Below are 7,047 nucleotides of genomic sequence, written 5' to 3' on the forward strand. Positions count from 1 at the left end.
CTGAAAGGCCTCGTTTTCAGTAAGATGGAACAAGAGAGCAACTTATTGGAAGTAATACATTTTGATGTATGCAGTCCAATGAGTGCTGAGGCATGAAGTGGATATCGTTATGTTCTTACTTCACAGATGATTTGAGTAGATGCTGAGTGTATTTACTTGATGAAACACAAGTCTGAATTATTGAAAGGTTCAAGTAATTTCAGAGTGAAGTTGAAGATCGTCGTGACAAGAGGATAAAATGTCTGTGATATGATCATAGAGATGAGTATCTGAGTTACGAGTTTGGCACACAGACATTGTGGAAATTGTTTCACAAGTAATACCGCCTGGAACACCATAGTGTGATGGTGTGTCCGAACATCATAACTGCACCCTATTGGATATGGTGCATACCATGATGTCTCTTATCGAATTACCACTATCGTTTATGGGTTAGGCATTAGAGACAACCGCATTCACTTTAAAAGGGGCACCACGCAATTCCATTGAGACGACACCGTTTAGAGAAACCTAAATTGTCGTTTCTTAAAAGTTTGGGGCTGCAATGCTTATGTGAAAAAGTTTCAGGCTGATAAGCTCGAACCCAAAGCGGATAAATGCGTCTTCATAGAATACCCAAAACGGTTGGGTATACCTCCTATTTCAGATCAGGAAGCAAAAGTAATTGCTTCTAGAAACAGGTCCTTTGTCGAGGAAAAGTTTCTCTCGAAAGAATTGAGTGAGAGGATGGTAGAGACTTGATAAGGTTATTGAACCGTCACTTCAACTAGTGTGTAGCAGGGCACAGGAAGTTGTTCCTGTGGCACCTACACCAATTGAAGTGTAAGCTTATGATAGTGATCATGAAACTTCGGATCAAGTCACTACCAAACCTCGTAGGACGACGAGGATGCGTAATACTTCAGAGTAGTACGTGATCCTGTCTTGGAAGTCATGTTGTTGGACAACGATGAACCTATGAGCTATGGAGAAGTGATGGTGGGCCCATATTCCGACAAATGGTTAGAAGCCATAAAATCCGAGATAAATGGAACTTTGAGAAGAAGACGGACGTGGACGGTAATGTTACCGTGTATGAAGCTCGACTTGAGGCAAAGAGTATTTCCACAAGTTCAAGGAGTTGACTACGATGAGATTTTCTCATCCGTAGCGATGCTTAAGTCCGTCGGAATCATGTTAGCATTAGCTGCATTTATGAAATCTGGCAGACGAATGTCAAAACAAGTTTCCTTACCAGTTTTCGTAAGGGAAGGTTGTATGTGATACAATCAGAAAGGTTTTGTCGATCCTAAGGATGCTAAAAGTTATGCTAGCTCCAGCGATCCTTCTAAGGACTGGAGTAAGCATCTCGGAGTTGGAGTGTACGCTTTGATGGAGTGATCAAAGTTTTTGGGTTTATACAAAGTTTGTTAGAAACTTGTATTTACAATAAAGTGAGTGGGAGCGCTACAACATTTCTGATAAGTATATGTGAATGACATATTGTTGATCCGAAATGATGTAAAATTACTGGAAAGCATAAAGGGTTGTTTGAAAGGAGTTTTTCAAAGGAAGACCTGGATAAAGCTGCTTACATATTGGGCATCAAGATCTATAGAGATAGATCAAGACGCCTGATGATACTTTCAAAGAACGCACACCTTGACATGATTTTGAAAGAGCTCAAAATAGATCAGCGAAGAAGGAGTTCTTGGCTGTGTTACAAGGTGTGAGTATTGAGTAATACTCGAGACCTGACCACAGCAGAAGAGAGAGAAAGGACGAAGGTCGTCCCCTATGCTTTAGGCGTAGGCTCTATAGTATGCTATGCTGTGTACCGCACATGTAGTGTGACTTGCCATGAGTTGGCCAAGGGGTACAATAGTGATCCGGGAATGGATCACATGACAGCGGTCGAACTTATCCTTAGTATCTAGTGGACTAAGGAATTTTCTCAATTATGGAGGTGAAAAGGAGTTCGTCGTAAAGGGTTACATCGATGCGAACTTTGACACTAATCCGGATGACTCTGAGTAGTAAACCGGATTCGTATAGTAGAACAGATACTTGAAATGGCTCCAAGTAGCGTGTGGTAGCATCCACAAGATGACATAGATATTCGTAAAGCACACACGGTTCTGAAAGGTTCAGACCTGTTGACTAATAACCTCTCTCACAAGCATAACATGATCAAACCAGAACTCATTGAGTGTTAATCACATAGAGATGTGAACTAGATTGTTGACTCTAGTAAACTCTTTGGATGTTGGTCACATGGTGATGTGACCTGTGAGTGTTAATCACATGGTGATGTGGACTAGATTATTGACTCTAGTGCAAGTGGGAGACTATTGGAAATATGCCCTAGAGGCAATAATAAATAGGTTATTATTATATTTCCTTGTTCATGATAATCGTTTATTATCCATGCTAGAATTGTATTGATAGGAAACTCAGATACATGTGTGGATACATAGACAACACCATGTCCCTAGTAAGCCTCTAGTTGACTAGCTCGTTGATCAATAGATGGTTACGGTTTCCTGACCATGGACATTGGATGTCGTTGATAACGGGATCACATCATTAGGAGAATGATGTGATGGACAAGACCCAATCCTAAGCCTAGCACAAGATCGTGAAGTTCGTTTGCTCAGAGCTTTTCTAATGTCAAGTATCATTTCCTTAGACCATGAGATTGTGCAACTCCCGGATACCGTAGGAATGCTTTGGGTGTGCCAAACGTCGCAACGTAACTGGGTGGCTATAAAGGTGCACTACGGGTATCTCCGAAAGTGTCTGTTGGGTTGGCACGAATCGAGACTGGGATTTGTCACTCCGTGTAAACAGAGAGGTATCTCTGGGCCCACTCGGTAGGACATCATCATAATGTGCACAATGTGACCAAGGAGTTGATCACGGGATGATGTGAGTTACGGAACGAGTAAAGAGACTTGCCGGTAACGAGATTGAACAAGGTATCGGGATACCGACGATCGAATCTCGGGCAAGTAACATACCGATAGACAAAGGGAATTGTATACGGGATTGATTGAATCCCCGACATCGTGGTTCATCCGATGAGATCATCGTGGAACATGTGGGAGCCAACATGGGTATCCAGATCCCGCTGTTGGTTATTGACGGGAGAACGTCTCGGTCATGTCTGCATGGTTCCCGAACCCGTAGGGTCTACACACTTAAGGTTCGATGACGCTAGGGTTATAGGGAAAGTATGTACGTGGTTACCGAATGTTGTTCGGAGTCCCGGATGAGATCCCGGATGTCACGAGGAGTTCCGGAATGGTCCGGAGGTAAAGATTTATATATGGGAAGTCCTGTATTGGTCACCGAAAAAGTTTCGGGTGATATCGGTAATGTACCGGGACCACCGGGAGGGTCCCGGGGGTCCACCAAGTTGGGCCACCAGCCCCAGAAGGCTGCGTGGGCCAAGTGTGGGAGGGGACCAGCCCCAGGTGTGCTGGTGCGCCCCCTCACCAAGGCCCAAGGCGCATGGGAGAGTGGGAGGGGGCAAACCCTAGTTCCAGATGGGCCTTAAGGCCCACCCTAGTGGCGCCCCCCCCCCCTCTCCTCCCCTTGGCCGCCCCCTTGGATGGGATCTAGGGCTGGCCGCCTCCTCTTGGGGTGGGAACCCCAGAGGGACGCAGCCCCCTCCCCCCTATATATAGTTGAGGTTTGGGCTGCCCAAGACAGAGGAGAACGTCTCTCTTTCGGCGCAGCCCTACCCCTCTCCCTCCTCCTCCTCTCCCGCGGTGCTTGGCGAAGCCCTGCGGGATTGCCACGCTCCTCCATCACCACCACGCCGTCGTGCTGCTGCTGGATGGAGTCTTCCCCAACCACTCCCTCTCTCCTTGCTGGATCAAGGCGTGGGAGACGTCACCGGGCTGCACGTGTGTTGAACGCGGAGGCACCGTTCTTCGGTGCTTAGATCGGAATCAACCGCGATCTGAATCGCTACGAGTACGACTCCTTCATCCGCGTTCTTGCAACGCTTCTGCATCGCGATCTACAATGGTATGTAGATGCACTCCCCTTCCCGTCGTTGCTAGATTACTCCAGAGATTGATCTTGGTGATGCGTAGAAAATTTTGAATTTCTGCTACGTAACCCAACACCAACTTGGGGGGCAAGCACCCCCCTTGCCCCCCCTCTAGATGCATCTAAGGGGGCCGGGCCCCTCTCGCCTTCACCCTATAAATAGAAGGGGGTAGGAGGGCAGCCGCACCTCAGCCCCTGGCGCAGCCCTTCCCCCTCCTACACCTCCTCCTCCTCCGTTGAGCTTGGCGAAGCCCTGCCGGAGAACCACGAGCTCCCCCACCACCAGGCTGTCGTGATGCCAGAGTTCTCCCTCAACTTCTCCTCCCCCTTGCTGGATCAAGAAGGAGGAGACGTCCTCGGGCTGTACGTGTGTTGAACGCGGAGGCGCCGTCCGTTCAACGCTAGATCGGATCTTTCGCGATTTGAATCGCCGCGAGTACGACTCCATCAACCGCGTTCCTTGCAACGCTTCCGCTTAGCGATCTTCAAGGGTATTAAGATGCACACCATCTCTCTCGTTGCTAGCATCTCCTAGATTGATCTTGGTGACACGTAGGAAATTTTTTGAATTATTACTACGTTCCCCAACACCCAGTTCTACAAAATTCCGCCTTGGTGGCTCCGTATATGGAGGAACACAAGAATATTCTACGCTCCAAACACCCGGAGCAGTCTGACGACTGGATTACACGTGAACAAACAGGGACTTTTGCTGGTTGGTTGCAGAAACGTGCCATGCATGACGACACTGTTGAAGATGACCTGTACTTGCTGTCCCAGTTGCCATCTTCGAATATAATGACTTTTAAAGGGTATGAGACAAATGGGAATACATTTTACATGATCGCCCAAGATAAGAAGAGCACCAACCAAAACAGTGGTGTCCGCTTTGATGCAGCAACCAAGAGGGGAGTGGACACATATTATGGTTACATAGAGGAGATGTGGGAACTTGACTATGGCCGTGGTTTGAAGGTCCCTTTGTTTCGGTGCAAATGGGTCAATCTGACACAAGGCGGGGTAACGGAAGACCCGCAGTACAGAATGACAACAGTGGATCTCAACAATCTTGCGTACGCAGATGAACCATTCATCCTAGCCAATGATGTGGCATAGGTTTTCTATGTGAAGGACATGTCTACCAAGCCGAGAAAAAGAAAAGATAAGGAAGCGAATACAACATACGATAAGCCAAATCGCCACATAGTTCTTTCAGGGAAAAGAAACATCGTGGGAATGGATGACAAGACAGACATGTCAGAAGATTATGAAAAGTTTCACGAATTGCTCCCTTCACAGTGAATATTGACCCGAGCATCCAGTTAAATGATGAAGATTGTCCATGGTTACGGCGCAAAGGGACACACGCGAAGAAAAAGTTTAACACCCAAAGATCACACTCTGGGATGTGACCGGCTTCACTCTCATCACTTTCTTCTCTAGTGAGTTTCCGGACTTATATATCTGGAAAGTCCCACTTTGGACAAATCGTAGGGAATCTTTGTAATAGTTAGGGTGCTTATGTGTTTTGGCATTTAAAACGTGTACTTTTGTGCTTCAGACAAACATGTACCTTTCTGACTTCATTTGCTATTTTTCAGCCCATTACTGATTTTTTGAGCTAAATGACCCTAAAATTGAAAAGCACTACAAAATGAACTCTGAAAAGGTTGAAAGTTGGCATGGTATCACCATTTCACCCACATAGCATGTGCAAAAAAGTTGAGAGGGTTACGGCAAAATCTGGATGCACTTCGTCTACAAAAGGGACAATCTCTTTCGAAGTATCAGGGTTTCGGACGAAAACTCATCTATTACAAAGACATTTCATTTTTTAGACTTATTTCAACTCCAGACTTTTTGTGCATTCAGTATGCACCATTCAAAGCCACTTCATCAATTTTCAACCCTTTCTGACTTCATTTGCTATTTTTCATGCATTTACTATTTTTTGAGCTAAATGAGCCAGAAATTAAAAAGCACTACAAATGAACTCTGAAAAGGTTGAAAGTTGGCATGGTATCATCATTTCACCCACATAGCATGTGCAAAAAAGTTGAGAGGGTAACGGCAAAAATTGGATGCACTTCATGTACAAAATGGACAATCTCTTTTGAAGTATGAGGGTTTCGGACAAAAACTCATCTATTACAAAGGCATTTAATTTTTAAAATAACCTAAGTATTACCAAATTGAATATAATGATAAAACACACTAATATTAAACATAAGAAAAAAGAATCACTGAAAATTCTAATTTTAAAGTAAAGTTATTCACAAACTAGTGATTCACACAAATTTCAAATAATTCAAATTTAAACTATACAAATTTGAAAACTACTGGCACTAACAGAAAGTTTGTAATTTTTTGTACCTAAAGCAAAAATATTCACAAAGAAACTCTAAATACAGCAAAAAACAACTCAGAAATAAATAAAAGAAAATCAATAAAGCAGAAAAGAAAAAACTAAATAATAAAAGCCCGCCTACTGGGCCACAGCGGCCTGCATACGACTAGAAACCCAACCTGTAGTTGGGCCAGGATGCAGGCCCGCAGGCCCAGTAGGCCCAGCAGGACATCACAGCAGAGGTAGGCCCAGAAGGCCTGCATTATAGAGGAGCTCGAGATAGCAGCCCCGGCGGAGCTTATAAGCTGGTGCGGGCGCCCCTCGGCAGGCGAGGTGGGACTAAACTTGTCTGCACCGCACCTGCGCCAACGCACCCCTTTAGTACCGGGTGGTGGCTCCAACCGGTACTAAAGGGGGGTCTTTAGTACCGGTTGGAGCCACCAACCAGTACTAAAGGTGGTCGCTTCCCGCCGCTTGGCCTGGCCAAAACAGACCTAGTACCGGTTGGTGGCTCCAACCGGTACTAAAGGTCCATACTATATAAGCAGCACTTCAAAAAAATTCAGTTTTCTTCTCTTCTTCCTATGCTTCAACCTCTGCCCCGTCGCCGCACCCGTCCCCGTAGCCGCCCCGTCGCCGCGCCTGTCCACGTCGCCGCCCCG

Source organism: Triticum aestivum, chromosome 1D (genome assembly GCF_018294505.1).
Source record: "Triticum aestivum cultivar Chinese Spring chromosome 1D, IWGSC CS RefSeq v2.1, whole genome shotgun sequence".
Lineage (NCBI taxonomy): Eukaryota > Viridiplantae > Streptophyta > Magnoliopsida > Poales > Poaceae > Triticum > Triticum aestivum.